A 16,900-nucleotide genomic window follows, 5' to 3' on the forward strand; every position below is an offset into this window, starting at 1 on the left:
CCTCTGTGTGGGCTGATTTGAAATGACTCCAGACCTTCCGTGAAGATCAGTCTCCCATCTTCCTTCTCAGCTGGGTAACCTGGAACTATATTCAAAGTGTACAGGAGGTCCGCTTCCAATTCCTGGCTACCTTAGAAAGCCTTAATTATTCATTGATGTGGGTAGAATTTGCACTTTGAGCTAAAGTATCTTTCCTTTCCGATGTTATGGGGGAATCTTTTAAAAGCAAGTGAAGAGTTAATTTTCTGTGACTGTGGGAGAGCTGACAAGTGACCGAAGCTGTGATGCGTGGTTGACAGTCCTGTTTTGGAGCGTGAGGGCTGTGGGTTTCACTGTTACCTTCACAGTATAATGTTAGGTCAGTGGCTTAATCCCTCTGAAGATAGTCACGCGTCCACAAAACGGGGGTCATAATTCTTACCTTTTTGAACAGCCATAAGAGCAAGAAACAATGTAAATAAAGCTACTCACATGAAGCATTGCCTAGGGCGCTTTCTCAGTAAATGGAAAAATAGTATTATAAGAAGACCATATGAGCGGAATGCAATATATGTTGTCCAACTGAGTGAGTGATGAAAATTCTTGATTTGGTTCCACTGAGGTGCTTCAGTGAAGCCATTCAATTAAACATTCTATTGGAAGGAAGTTTTTAGCTCATGCTCATGAAATAGCGTGAACATAAAGAAGAAGATCATAAGTAACTGGTAATCAGTCACTCAGTTGTGTCCGACTCTTTGCGACTTCTTGGACTGCAGCACGCCAGGCTTTCCTGTCCTTCACCAACCCCCAGAGCCTGCTCAAACTCATATACATTCAGTCAGTGGTGCCATCCAACCATCTCATCTTCTGCTGTCCTCTTCTCCTTTCAGTAACTGTAAATCACATTATTTCTGACTCACATGGACCAGTCATCGGTAGTCTTTTCCATAAGATTTTGCTTACTAATGGGCTCAGCTGGCGGCTCAGCTGGTAAAGAATCCGCCTGCAAAGCAGAAGACCTGGGTTCAATCCCTGGGTAGGGAAGATCCCCTGGAGAAGGGAAAGACTATCCACTCCAGTACTCTGGCCTGGAGAATTCCAAGGACTGTATATAAGTCCGTGGGGTTGCAAAGAGTCAGACACGACTGAGCGACTTGCACTTTTTCACTTTTGCTTAATAGTAACAGTAAGAAGCTTTGTTACTTAGGTTCCCCCTTCTGTGTTCAGCTTCTGCTGAATCCCGAGGACCAGAGCTCTTGCCCAAAGCGTGACAGAGGCATATTCTGAGATTCCGAGGCATTTCCACTGCTGGAATCAGGAAAGCTGGAAAGTGAAAGTGAAAGCTGCTCAGTCCTGTCTGACTCTTTGTGGCCCCATGGACTATACTGTCTGTGGAATTCTCCAGGCCAGAATACTGGAGTGAGTAGCCTTTCCCTTCTCCAGGGGATCTTCCCAACCCAGGGATCAAACCCAGGTCTCCTGCATTGCAGGTGGATTCTTTACCAGCTGAGCCACAAGGGAAGCTGGAATTTCTCCCCCCACGCCCATTTTGACAACTCAAACCCTATTTGATTCTTGGTTCTCTGAGAAAAGGAAACTGACTTTGTTTTTTATTCCGTCTTTCCTAACATCTGCTTTAGTACTAGAAATTTGCTGCTGCTGCTAAGTCGCTTCAGTCGTGTCCGACTCTGTGAGACCCCATAGACGGCAGACCACCAGGCTCCCCCATCCCTGGGATTCTCCAGGCAAGAACACTGGAGCGGGTTGCCATTTCCTTCTCCAATGCATGAAAGTGAAAAGTGAAAGTGAAGTTGCTCAGTCATGTCCAACTCTTAGCGACCCCATGGACTGCAGCCTACCAGGCTCCTCCGTCCATGGGGTTTTCCAGGCAAGAGTACTGGAGTGGGGTGCCATTGCCTTCTCCACTGGGTGGAGAGGCTTAATAATGACAGCTTACAGCTTAATAATGACTAACTGTAAAGAGACAAGAGTATGTAACTGAGCATTAACTAGAGAAGAAGATGCTGGGGTGGGTGCGTAGGATCGGGACGTCACTGCTTTGCGTGTACAGATGCCTTATCTAACTTAACAGCAGATGATCCGTAGGGGCCATGCTTTCCTGTCCTTTTTTTACTGACTAACACTACCCTGGAACAGCGTGCTTCCTAGGAATGACTGAATGCCTTGGCCATTAGCCAGGTAATAACTCATCTCTGACCTCACACTTGGAAGGACGTTTGTTTGGCTTTGATTTCTCCAGTTGAAGTGAAAAAAGAGAAAAGAAAAAGTCTAATGCATATGACAACATGTCTCTTCACCATTCCATAACGTCTCCAGGCAAAAAGCAAACAAAATCCCAAGAGAATCAGCAGCAAAGCGAAGCTCTCTGGTACATGCCCTGTGCTGTGAGTTCTTGGAAGTGCGCTGCGAAATACTAAATAGAGAGTGAATTAATAAATTGTTTTGCAGTTGATTTAGAAAAAAAGTTTGTAGAAAGTCTACCATTGTCATAAACTCTATTAGAGTCCACTTCTACTCATGTACCAGCTCTCTGGAATGTTACAGAATTGTAAAGAAACATCTCTGAAAGGTAACTACCTCATCTTGCAGTGGAAAGTAACTGGTCATGGGACATTATCATCAGCCAGCCCTTGAACTGCAGACGTATAACCCGTGCACACAGGTTTGAAGACAGTTAGAAAAATGGGACTGCCTTGCTTTTTACAAAGGTTGTGTGCAAGACGTCAGAGGGTACATCTCCTAGAATAGCTGACCTATTTTTCTCATCTTCCTGCTGTGATTTCAGCTGATAGGTGCAATTACTCAGACTGTGTGAATTCCTCCCATAAATGTTCTGTGACTAAAGTCACGCTAGAATTAATTTCCTAACCATTTGAGATGGTTTAAAATAGTGTGGGCGGTGGTGGATTCATTAAGTACATAATAGCATTTAGAGCAACCACTCGCCCATTGCTTGTTTTTCTTTCCCCTTGTTTTCAGCAGGAAGCAGAGTTCTCCTTCTCCAATCTGTCCTCCTCTCTGTACAATTGCTGGTCTGCTTGGTTGGGAGGAGGGTTTAGGGGAGAAAGGGTTCATGCGTATGTGTGGCTGAATCCCTTTTCTGCTCATCTCAAATGACCACAACATTGTTAATCGGCTCTACGGCAATATGAAACTTTGGGGGGAAAGAAAACAACTTCTGGTCTGGTACTGCAGAATGCACGTGGCAGGTTCTGACTCCTGCGGCTGCTTCACGTGGGCCCCTGCAAGCTCTGGACTGTGGACTTCAGCCAAGAGCTTTGTCGTCTCCTTGGCAACCGGGACAGCCACAGGTCCCGGCATCTCCTTTCGAAAAATGAGCATTGTGGCTATGTGCTTGGCATCATAGACACGTGTGTTCCTGAAAACATTCACTCTGAAAGTGAAAGTCACTCAGTTGTGTCCGACTCTTTTGTGATCCCATGGACATTACAGTCCGTGAGAATTCTCCCCAGGCCAGAATATGGGAGTGGGTAGACTTTCCCTTCTCCAGGGGAATCTTCCCAACTCAGGGATCAAACCCAGGTCTCCCGCATTGCAGGCGGATTCTTTACCAACTGAGCCGTAAGGGAAGCCCCCGAAATCCCTGAAAATCCAGTAAAATTTCAGCATACCAGGAGTCCTTGGACTGGGGAGGCAGTCGATGAAGAATCATCTAATGATTTGGCTATTTCTATTCCCCCAGGAGAATTTCTTTGGAGTATAAGCCACATTGAATGTGAGCAAGGTGCATCTCTGAAAATTTTATCCAGTTCTATTTTTCTAACTCCTCAGTGTTTAAGGAAGCACATTGTAATTGTGGAGATGAGAGTTCTCCCTCCCCTTTCCCTGTTGGTCGTGACTGCCCCATGGCTTCAGAAGCCTTCACATCTATCAGAGTTTGTGCTTCTCCCTGCCTCTCTGACTGTGGTTTGAACTTTGTATACATTCCACCCTTTGGATTAAAAATGCAGAGTCAGTTAGTGAGGTTTTCACACCCATGTTTCAGATACTTGGGTGTCACTCTTTAATATTTAATGTTGTTTCTGTTCAGTTGCTCTGTCGTGACCGACTCTTTGCATCTCCCATGGACGGCAGCACGCCAGGCCTCCCTGTCCATCACCACCTCCCAGAGTTTACCCAAACTCATGTCCATCGAGTCGGTGATGATTCCAACCATCGAATCCTCTGTAGTCCCCTTCTCCTGCCTTCAGTCTTTCCCAACATCAGGATCTTTTTGATTGAGTCAGTTCTTTGAATTAGGTGGGCAAAATATTGGAGTTTCAGCTTCAGCATCAGTCCTTCCAATGAATATTCAGGACTGATTTCCTTTCGGATGGACTGGTGTGATCTCCCTGCAGTCCAAACTTAATATTTACAGGAAGCACCCTATAACTGTGTATACAGTTGCATTAAAGACCTACCGGAGCAGGAGACCTGCTTTGGAGAATGCTGACATTTTCTGAATATATTCAACATGTCAGACTCTGCTAAGGACCCTTATCTTCTAATACCCCCACTGGTGATCGAAGCCAGGCTGAATGATGCCCTTTGGTATGGCTCACAGTGGTCCATGGTCAGTGTAAGTTGTGACTGCCCCCTTTTCTTGGCTGGAGCCCAGATCATATTAGTCCTGAAATACTTTTTAATATCACATGTCGGAAGAGTTGTTATTATCCCTCTTCTCATAGAATTTAAAGAAACCCCCAAATGTATAGATAAAGACTCAGCTGGAATATTATCTTTTCACAAATGGCTAGTCTATATACATTCACCTTTTAGAATCAGTTAACAATGGTGATTAAGACATTTTTGAGAGCCATATTGCCTAAAGAATTTACGCAACTTTAACCTCTTTCTCCAACTTTTAACGACAAAGGTGTTTTTGCATTTTGACCTGACCGCACCTCACAGACTATTTCCTGGGAAATATATGTATAAATCTCTTGGCCCTTCTGTTGCATGTAGTTACGTTTAGAAACTATTTAACAAGATTTGAGAAGAGACAAGTGAGCAAGACTTTGTACTATTGATCAGATGTCCAGGGGAGGAACTGCTATAATAATGATGGACAAGTAATCCATATATTCAGACTCGTGGAATGTATTCCCTTCTCTAAAGAAATTGGGCAAAGATGCTTGCCACAACCCCATTTGCTGAAAAAGCTGAAATGCAAGCCCATGAGTAACCCTAGAGAATATAAAGTGATCTTCTGGTTTATAGGAAGAGTGCCTTGCATTGTCTCACTGAGGACACAGGCGCTGTCATTAGCATGATAAATTTAGATTTTCAGCGGATCATTTAATTTTAAAAAGCACAGTAGGACTTGAGAGTTCTTGCTCACCACTTTCTCCATGCCTGACAAGTGGATAAAAATACATAATAAATCCAGTTGCTTTGAGACGGAAAGAATGTGCAAATCATTGGTATTTTTAGAAAATCAGTATCGTTTAAACTCCTCACGTGCTTTCCTCAAGTGAACACAATTCACAGACAGAGTTAAGGCAATTTAAATACAGCAAGTTTTGAAGGAACTATGTTTGAGACGGAAGGTGTTTTTTAAAAAATCAAAATGAGTAGTTGCTTGTTCTCAGATTACAGAACTAGGGAACTGAGATTTACCTACTAAACAGAAAAGCACCCGGAAACCTATAATATTAACTTTAAATCCTCAGCATGGTCTGATAATGTGTGTGAGTTTGTTTCATCGCCAGTCTTTTTCCTATCTGCCATTTCTCATTGCTGAAGGCTGGGAAGCACAGCCTAGAGTTGACTCTGGAAATTCACCATTTAGAAAACTCAGGGGGGAGACTCAACTTAGAAATAAAACATTCATTTATGGTTTTATTGCTTATTACTTTAAACTGTTCCTTTGATGCGAATGTTAACTTGATGATCAGTAATTCTAGTTAGTCTCTCCTGTAAAACAGCAAGAAAAAAAGTAAATTGGTGACAGAGTTTAGCAGCAGAGAAACACCTATTCTTCACCCTTTTCCACATTTAATGGAGAAACAGAGGAATCAGAGGATACACTTTGGGGGAAAAGGCAATTGCAATTGCGGAAATGTGTTTGCGTAGATTCATTTGCATATTTATTTTATTTTGGAATGGGGCTGTCAGTAATTATGTGCTGCCCTATAGGAAAAGGAGTACGTCAAGGCTGTGTATTGTCACCCTGCTTATTTAACTTATATGCAGAGTACATCATGAGAAACGCTGGGCTGGAAGAAGCACAAGCTGGAATCGTGATTGCTGGGAGAAATATCAATAACCTCAGATATGCAGATAACACCACCCTTATGGCAGAGAGTGAAGGGGAACTAAAAAGCCTCTTGATGAAAGTGAAAGAGGAGAGTGAAAAAGTTGGCTTAAAGCTTAACATTCAGAAAACTAAGATCATGGCATCTGGTCCCATGACCTCATGGGAAATAGATGGGGAGACAGTGGAAATAGTGTCAGACTTTATTTTTTTGGGCTCCAAAATCACTGTGGATGGTGACTGCAGCCATGAAATTAAAAGACGCTTGCTCCTTGGAAGGAAAGTTATGACCAACCTAGATAGCATATTAAAAAGCAGACAGACTACTTTGCCAACAAAGGTCCATCTGGTCAAGGCTATGGTTTTTCTAGTGGTCATGTATGGATGTGAGAATTGGACTGTGAAGAAATTTGAGCACCAAAGTGTTTATGCTTTTGAACGGTGGTGTTGGAGAAGACTCTTGAGAGTCCCTTGGACTGCAAGGAGATCCAACCAGTCCATCCTAAAGGAAATCAGTCCTGGGTGTTCATTGGAAGGACTGATGCTGAAGCTGAAACTCCAATACTTTGGCCACCTGATGCGAAGAGCTGACTCATTGGAAAAGACCCTGATGCTGGGAGGGATTGGGGTCAGGAGGAGAAGGGGACGACAGAGGATGAGATGCCTGGATGGCATCACTGACTTGATGGGCATGAGTTTGAGTAAACTCCGGGAGTTGGTGACGGACAGGGAGGTCTGGCGTGCTGCGGCTCATGGGGTCGCAGAGTCGGACACGGCTGACCTGAACTGAACTGAAGTGACCTATAGGAAGTGTTTCTTTTGCATAGCAGGCAGCAGACCTAAAGGGAGTGTGTGCTCATCCTCAGCGTGAGGCAGGTAAACTGTGTTGAAGAAGAGAAGAGGATCACAGATGGCCAGGACTGCCATCTGTAGGGAAAACGGTTCAGGAACCTCGGAGGCCCTCCCGTAGACATCAATAGGAAGTCCAGCCGATAACTGACGGTCATAAGGAGCCCATGGCAGTCTCTGCGGAGCCTGTGTGCCGGGAAGACAGAGTCATGTAGGGGTCTGCAGGTACATGAAGCCCCACGCGGCTTTGAGCTCCATCAGTTCATGCCTCGGTAAGACCTGAATTATTTGTCATGTTCAAGTGTACACAGTCCATGACGTTGCAACTCTGAAATGGTTTTTCTTAGTGGATTTCTTTTTTTAAGTTTTTTTTTTATTAAATTAATTTATTTATTGTAATTGAAGGCTAATTACTTTACGATATTGTGGCGGTTTTTGCCATACATTGACATGAATCCGCCATGGGTGGACATGTGTTCCCCATCCTGAAGCCCCCTCCCACCTCCCTCCCCACCCCATCCCTCTGGGTCATCCCAGTGCACCAGCCCTGAGCACCCTGTCTCATGCATCGAACCTGGACTGGCCATCTCTTTCACATATGATAATATGCATGTTTCAATGCTATTCTCTCAGATCATCCCACCCTCGCCGTCTCCCACAGAGTCCAAAAGACTGTTCTGTACATCTGTGTCTCTTTTGCTGTCTCAAATATGGGGTCATCGTTACCATCTTTCTAAATTCTATATATATGCGTTAATATACTGTTTGAATGTTTTTCTTTCTAACTTACTTCACTCTGTATAATAGGCTCCAGTTCCTGTTTGGGTTTTTCAAATACATATTTTGTTTTTATGATTGACAATAGAAAAATTTCTACTTATTATGCCTTAAATATAAGACATGATATCATAAAACTCCTAGAAAGAAACGTAGACAAAACATTCTCTGACATAAATCATAGCATCATTTTCTCAGGTCAGTCTCCCAAGGCAATAGAAATAAAAGCAAGAAATGTAATAATAAGAAATAGAATCTAATTAAACTTACACAGGCTTCCCTCATAGCTCAGTCAGTAAAGAATCCGCCTGCAATGTGGGAGACCTGGGTTTGATCCCTGGGTTGGGAAGATCCCCTGGAGGAGGAAATGGCAACCCACTCCAGTATTCTTGCCTGGAGAATCCCACGGACAGAGGAGCCTGGCAGGCCACAGTCCATGCGGTCACAAGAGTCAGACACCACTTAGCAACTAACCCACCACCACTGCATGATTTTGCACCACAAAAGAAAACATGTTAAACAAAATGAAAAGACAACCGATGGACTACCACTTAGAGCAGCATGTAATTTCTTGATAGCTCCATTCCGCAATAAAATCTGACTCTAGTTCTATGAGTTTGCTTATTCCAGGTTCCTCATTTTATTATTTGGAATCTTGTGACTGGCTTATTCCATTTAGCATAATGTCTTTTAGATTCATTCATGTTGTTGCAAATGACAGGATTTCTTGCTCCTAAGGCTGAACGTCTCATTGTATGTGTATTTCACATTTTGTTTTTCTGTTCATTGGTCAGTGGACACTTAGGTTGCCTCCATATCTTAGCAATTGTGAATAACGTTGCGATGAACACGGGAGTGTAGCTATGTGTTTGAGATCCTGCTTTCAGTTCTTTGGGATATATACCCAGGCATGGGATTGCTGGATCATATGGTAAATCTATTTAAAATTTTTTGAGTAACTTCTACCCCGCTTTCCCTTGTGGCTGTGCCAATTTAATGCTCACCAACAATGTACAGATTCCCTTTCCTCTGGATCCTTGCCAACACTTACTTCCTATGTTTTTGATGATGGCACTTCTAACAGATGTGAGTTGATAGGTCGTTGAGGTTTTGATTTGCATTTCCCTGATGAGTGGTGACGTTGAGTATCTTTTCATGTGTCTTCCTGGCCATTTATATGTCTTTCTGGTAAAATGTCTATCCAGGCTTTTTGCCCATTTTAAAATCAGGTTGTTTGTTTTTGCTATTGAGTTGTAGTGATCTCTTTTCTATTTTAGATATTAGCCCTTTATCAGGCACGTGGTTTACAAATATTTTCTCCCATTCATTAAGTTGCCTTTTTCACTTGTTGAGTTTTTTCCTTTGCTGTGGAGAAGCCTTTTCGTTTTACGTGGTTCTGTGTGTTTTTCTTTTGTTGCTTGTTGTTGTTGTTGTTGGTTTTTTTTTTTTTTTTTGGGTGTCCTATCCAAGAAATCATTACCTGGACCAATGTTATGAAAATTTTCCCCTGTGTTTCTGTCTAGGAGTTTAACAGTGTCAGGCCTTAATCCATTTAAAGTTAAATTTTTTTGGAATGGTGTAAAATTGGGGTCTGATTTCATTCATTTACATGTGGATATCTGCTTTTCCCAGCACTATTAGATGAAGAAGTTCAAGCTTTTGAAGTGGATATGCAGAGGTAGTTTCACCACCACACGCTCAGCTCATCTCTGCACCGACTGCATTAAGCTGTTGCTATCTTGAGTGCTTTGTTGAGCAACCCAGGTCACATGCAAGCCTGCACAAACACACAAAGATACATCACATACACACAGCACAATACGCACTCTCAAGGCCGTCTGTCCTGTGTGCTTGTAGCTGCTGTGGAGCAAATCACCACAGATCGTGACTGCAGCCATGAAATTAAAAGACGCCTGCTCCTTGGAAGAAAACCTATGACCAACCTAGACAGCGTATTAAAAAGCAGAGGCATTACTTTGCCAACAAAGGTCCGTCTAGTCAAGGCTATGGTTTTTCCAGTGGTCATGTGTGGATGTGAGACTTGGACCATAAAGCTGAGTGCTGAAGAATCGATGCTTTTGAACTGTGCTCTTGGAGAAGACTCTTGAGAGTCCCTTGGACTGCAAGGAAATCCAATCAGTCCATCCTAAAGGAAATGAGTCTTGAATATTCATTGGAAGGACTGATGCTGAAGCTGAAACTCCAATACTTTGGCCACCTGATGCGAAGAGCTGACTCACTGGAAAAGACCCTGATGCTGGGAAAGATTGAAGGCGGGAGGAGAAGGGGATGACAGAGGATGAGATGGTTGGATGGCATCACCGAGTCAATGGACATGGGTTTGAGTAAACTCTGGGAGTTGGTGATGGACAGGGAGGCCTGGCGTGCTGCAGTCCACGGGGTCACAAAGAGTCGGACATGAACTGAACTGAGACTTTCTTCCTTGCAGAAGATCACATGTTCCCCTTTTTCCTCTTTTTTTTTTTTTATTATTTTTTAAAGATACTATCATTCCCTAAGTCTGAGGATTCTTCTTCCTCCAGCTTTACTGTTTAATGGAATGAAGAAGTCAACCCTGTCTCATTTCTTCACTCTGCCCCTCTGTCCAAAACACAGAGAGACTTTTATTCTGAGGACTTTTATGCTCAAAACTTCAGGGACTTAAAAGATGGACAAAAGCATCAGAGAATGTAGAGTTTCCTGTCTCTCTCTCTCTTTTTGAGTTGTGCCTTGTGGCTTGTGGGATCTTGGTTCCCCCACCAGGGCTTCAACCTGTGCTCTTAGCAGCGAAAGCATGGAGTCCTAACCCCTGGCCCGCTGGGGAATTCCTCCAGTCCCTTCTTAAATGCCATCCATGCTTGCTTTCTTTGTGTTTTCTGGTGATTCCTTTGTGGCAGGGCTTTATGGGAATATTCAACTTTTTTTACTTTTAATATCTAGAAGTTACAGCTTCTCAAATGTACCTTTTTCTTCCGCTTCTCCTTCAGTTGTGATTGAAGAATAAATCTTAGTGCAAAGATTAACAAAATGTCAGTGTTTTGATCGCCAGTTCACATCTGTAGACCCCAGGCTAGGCTGTTTCTCTGTAGTGGTTATCAGGTCATGGGTATTCTGCTTCTCCTTTTTTTCTGGACACTGGGTAGATTTTAGGCCATGTGACAGCATTTGGCCAACAGAATTGATTGGGCAAACCATGACATGCTTCTGGACCTCTTTAAGGCAGTCTGTGACTCCTGATGTTTCTGTTCTTTGACCTAAGTTATCATGAGAATACCTGCTGCTTTTGAGCCTTTGTAAACAAACCTGGGTCCTCAAGTGACGTGGACGAGTAGGACTCACTGTCTGTTGGTCAAGGAGCTTGAGTCAGCAGCAACTCGTTTTATGAAGTGGTCAGAATTTCAGGATTATTTGTTGTACAGCCTGCCAGACGTCTGACGTACGAGGGTGTGGAAACTCAGTCCTTGCAGAAGACCCTGTAACGTGCTCCCAGGTCCCCCTTCAGGACAGAGGTGCTCATTTCCATCCCCACTGGGGTGTTAATAGCTGCACCCCTCTCTGGGAAATGGCAACCCACTCCAGTTTTCTTGCCTAGAGAGTCCCGTGGACAGAGGACCCCGCATAGACTATGTGCTCACAAGCAGCCTGACTTCAGACACATGCCACAAAAGGAGAAGTCTCCTTTCCCTTGACAAGTAAACAAGAAAAGAGCAGAACGCACACAGCCTGCGGGAGAAGATGCAGGCTTAAAAGCAACATTGCCTTGAAAACTCAGGAGAGTGAATTTCCGCTATAATATGAAGCAAGGCAGGAAGGAGAAAGGAGTCCTAGAAAACTATGTGGGATTCAAAATATCATGCAAGACAATAAGGTAGAGAATGAAGTCCTAAGGGGAAGATTGGTGGAAGTAAAAAACCCAAGGATGACATGAGGAAACAAGACAGGCGAGAGGAGAGAGGAATGCAGGGAAATAAAACGTGTCCTGGTAGAATTAAAATGGGCATTAGAGGCGCTTGAGATGGCTTTCGGGCGAAAAACAGAAAAGACATCATGGAAACATTGCTTTGGTTTAATAAGAAGTGCTCCTGTCATCCATTAAAAAGAATTCATTTGAATCAGTTCTAATGAGATGGATGAAACTGGAGCCCATTATACAGAGCGAAGCCAGAAAGATAAAGACCATTACAGTATACTAACACATATATATGGAATTTAGAAAGATGGTAATGATAACCCTATATGCAAAACAGAAAAAGAGACTCAGATGTATAGAACAGACTTGTGGACTCTGGGAGAAGGCGAGGGTGGGATGTTTCAAGAGAACAGCATCGAAACATGTATATTATCGAGGGTGAAACAGATCACCAGCCCAGGTTGGATGCATGAGACAAGTGCTCGGGGCTGGTGCACTGGGAAGACCCAGAGGGATCGGGTGGAGAGGGAGGTGGGAGGGCGACCGGGTTGGGGAATACATGTAAATCCAAGCTAATTCATTTCAATGTATGACAAAAACGACTGCAATGATGTAAAGTAATTAGCCTCCAACTAATAAAAATAAATGGAAAAAAAAAAAAAAGAAGTGATCACAGTAGATGTGATCTCATTTTGCAAAAAAAAAAAAAGAAAAAAAAAGAAGTGCTCCTAGGAAAATGTGTTGACAACGTACACACTAGAAGGAAGGAAAATGTTTGTCTACAAAGTATGAAAAATTCAGTGGAATGTCCCCCTGGAAATTCCAGAATCTCTTCTTCCTTTTTTTTTTTTTTGGATGACATAGGTCTTTCTTTCTTTGGAAGCTCTCTATATATGGCCTTCCCTGGTGGCGCGTGGTAAAGAATCCGCCTGCCAATGCAGGAGACTTGGGTTCGATCCCTGGGTCAGGAAGATCCCCTGGAAATGGAGATGGCAACCCATTTCAGTCCTCTTGCCTGGAACATCCCATGGGCAGAGGAGCCTGTCGAACCACAGTGCATGAGTTGCGCATAAATGAGCACACACGCTCATGGTTCTTCATTTATTTTTAGGTGGCACAGCTCATTTACTAGGAAGCTCTGTGTTGCCCAGTGTAAAGCTGAGTTTGGGACTCAGGCTCATTGACTAGAATACCCAGCCTCTGAGCAGAGCTGAGCTCATGATGCCAGCCAGGCCACTGTGACATTATCCCCTGGACTTCTGTGTCCACCGTCCCTGCTGAGAAGGTCAGAAGTGGTCATGCTGGTTGTAACCTGATCGTGGGACCCAGGTCAAAGTTGTTTGGACCAAGGATGGAGGTCTTTCCACGAGTGGAATGTTCTGTGCTTGGTTTCATAGAACATCTTCCCACAGTCTGCCTTCTGAGAGGCCTGGGTCCTGACGTACTTCCCTGTGAGATTTTGTCGAAAAGGTTAACTATGATTGATTCAGGAAGAGTCAGCAGATCAAGAGACACCCTGGAGAAATCTGCACTGACTTGGATCATTTTCTCAAGTTTATTATAATGAAATTTTTAATAAATATTCTTTATGAAATTGTGCCTGCTGATTTATAAAGTTTATGTCACCTGGTATATTCCATGTCATCATCCTACATAAAAATATCCATAGCAAAGGTCAAGTACATGCAAAAACAGTGTAAATGTTTATGATCTCTGTTTTTCTACTTTTTTTGAAAATTTTCCGATTTCGATGAACTTGTACTACTTTAAAAAATAAATATGAGTTGGTTAATGATAAAAGGCCACTGGGAAAATACCAGATGATAAGTCCATTGAGGAGCAGGCCTAGATTTCTTGCCACGTGACCTGTGAAAGGGGCCTGATATTGTCCTTCTGTCTCTAGAGGAGGAAGCTAGTATGGCGTCCTTGGCATTGAGCTGTGCATTGGGGCTTTGCCAAGTGTGCGGCCTTCCTTGCCCTATCTCTGCTGATTAGTAAGCCGAAGCTGCCGTCCCCTTCTAATCACTTTTGTCACATCAGCACTGTCTGTGGACGCTGTGTAAATTACTTATCTGTAAGAGTCAGTAAGCATCTATTCCCAAACCATCATCTTTCTCTAAACAACTCTCAAGTTCAGTTATCGTTCATGGAAATCCAACAGTTTGGGGAGCTTCTGCAAGATTTCTAAATGCAAAAAGAACCACCGTGAACACCTTTTCAAGGTCTTCCCCTCTCTCTTTGCCTCATACTATCTTTTTTGTGATCCAAATGGGATGTCAGAGTCTTTATGCCTCGAGTCAAGGGACTTAATCTAATTGGGATGACAGACCAATTTCCATGACGCAGCAGAGTGTCAATCACACCAGTGAATCTCATCGCTTATTTCACACCCTGGGCGCGATGCATGTCCAGAGGGAGGGAATGTGATCGAGCCCAAAGTGAAAACTCAAACAGAATGTAAATGGAAGAAAGAGTTGTTCATGGGCTGTGGGCACTGCTGTGATTTGGGAGACTCCACACACGCAACCATACAAACTCACAGCAGGCAAAAGTCCACTTCCAAGTGTATGCTCTTATTATACAATAATTTACAGTTTACTGCCTGGAGATCCACCCTTCCTTTCCTGGGGCTCAGACATGAGAGGTGCTATAGTAGAGCAGATCCAAATGAATGGGCAAGCCAGCCTCCCACCCTGGGTCCTCCAGCCTCTTCCATTCTATGCAATGAACACTCAATATCAGGTGTAATGAACCAGGAAGTTGAGCAAAAATCAGTTGTGTGGCTTGTGGGCTTTTCAAATGCTGTAAATTTTTTTTACATCGGATTTTGTGACCCTTGTGAAATTTCTGAGAGCTCCGGTCCGAAGGTTGTTTGGAAGATGAAATTCTATTTTCAAGCTGATTTTAAAAAGTACACAGCACCAATCTAAGGCATACGTTTTGAAGCCTCGCATTGTGAGTACAAAGACGCTTGTAAATCACCAGAACGAATGCATAAGTGAAATGCTTTCGACTGGTCCGTAATTGGTTAGTCATACAAAGAAAGGAAGAAAGTGAAGTTGCTCAGTCGTGTCCAATTCTTTGTGACCCCATGGACTGTAGCCCACCAGGCTTCTCCGTCCATGGGATTTTCCAGGCAAGAGTACAAGAGTGGGTTACCATTTCCTTACCAGGGGATCTTCCTGGCCCAGGGATCGTACCCGGGTCTCCCAGCATGTAGGCGGGCTCTTTACTATCTGAGCCGCCAGGGAAGCCCCTAGTTGTACAAACCAGATCTCTTATCAGTTCGTTGCTAAGAAACTAGTACATTGCGTTTATGAAGTGAAAATATAGTTTGATTTTCAGACTACCCTTCAGTATTGCTTTTTCCTATGCAATATAGACATTCTCTAAGGAATGACACTTTCCTTCTCAGCTTCTTTCCCTCACTTTATCCTTTTAATCTAATGGACTTGGCGGTTCATGGGGTCACAAAGAGTCGGACACGACTGAGCGACTGAACTGAACTGAACCACACTTAAGGTTTCAGATATCTTTGTTGACTCCTCCATCTTTGCCCGTGATTTATTAGCTCGACGTGTATCTATAAAAACATCTATAGCATGCCGATGTATTTTGTTGAAATGGAGGAAACAGCACTGAGCTGTGCAGGTGGGAATCTCTGCCACCATGCTAAAAGTCAAAACAGAAATTGTTTGGAGGGCATTGATAAGAGCTGGAGTGTGAAGGGGCTTCTGAGGGGCCAGCAATATGCTGTTTCATGGCTCCATGTTAGTTACATGCAAATGTTCACTGAGTAAAAATTCTTTAAGCTGCATACACTTAAAAACCTTTTGTTGCAGCTTGGTTTATAGAAAATGCACACACCCTGTGTGTGCAGTTTGAATTTTTGCAAATGGAAGACAATCAGTAATGAGCAACTAAATGAATGATAGAACCTATTAATACCCTCAGATCACCTCTTTCACTTGTTTCTGGTCACTGAGTGCCACCCTGGTTTCAAAAAGCAGAGATTGACTGTGTTCATTTCTGTACCTGGCATGTCATACAATATGTCCCCTTTTGTACCGACTTCTTTTACTCAGCACTGGGTCTGAGAGCCATCCACACTTTTACACGTGGTGTACTGCTCATTCTCATGGTCAGATGGTATTCCATGGTGCAAATGTAACACAGCTTACTCATCCATTCATGGACTGGTGGACGTTTGGGTCATTTCTACTCTTTGTCACATGAATACAGCTGTTCTGAAGATACTGTGCATGTTTCTTGGTGAGCTTAGGTCAGCATATCTGTGGGGTGGAATTGTTGGGTTCTAGGATGAAACTAAGATCATGGCATCTGGTCCCATCACTTTATGGCAAACAGGTGAGGAAACAATGGAAATGGTGAGAGACTTTATTTTTCTGGGCTCCAAAATCTTTCCAGATGCTGATTGCAGCCATGAAACTAAAAGACGCATGCTCCTTGGAAGAAAAGCTATGACCAACCTAGACAGCATATTAAAAAGTAGAGATATTACCAACAAAGGTCCGTCTAGTCAAAGCTATGGTTTTCCCAGTGGTCATGTATGGATGTGAGAGTTGGACCATAAAGAAAGCTGAGTGCCAAAGAATTGATGCTTTTGAACTGTAGTGTTGGAGAAGACTCTTGAGAGTCCCTTGGACTTCAAGGAGATCCAACCAGTCCATCCTAAAGGATATCAGTACTGGATATTCATTGGAAGGACTGATGCTGAAGCTGAAACTCCAGTACTTTGGCCATCCGAAGTACTCTTTGAAGAACCGACTCTTTGGAAAAGACCCTGATGCTGGGAAAGATTGCAGGCAGGAGGAGAAGGGGACAACAGAGGATGAGATGGTTGGATGGCATCACTGTTGTGATGGATATGGGTTTGATTAGACTCCAGGAGTTGGTGATGGATAGGGAAGCCTGGCATGCTGCAGTCCACGGGGTCTGAGTTGGACACGACTGAGCGACTAAACTGAACTGAGGGTGAGTGCATGTTAAGTTTTCTTTGATACTGCCCAGCAATTTCCCCAAATGGTGCAACTGTTTACGCCCCAGGAGCATTAGAGTATTGTTGCACATCTTTGCCAACAAATGGT

This window comes from Odocoileus virginianus, chromosome Y, assembly GCF_023699985.2.
Source record: "Odocoileus virginianus isolate 20LAN1187 ecotype Illinois chromosome Y, Ovbor_1.2, whole genome shotgun sequence".
Classification (NCBI taxonomy): Eukaryota; Metazoa; Chordata; class Mammalia; order Artiodactyla; family Cervidae; genus Odocoileus; species Odocoileus virginianus.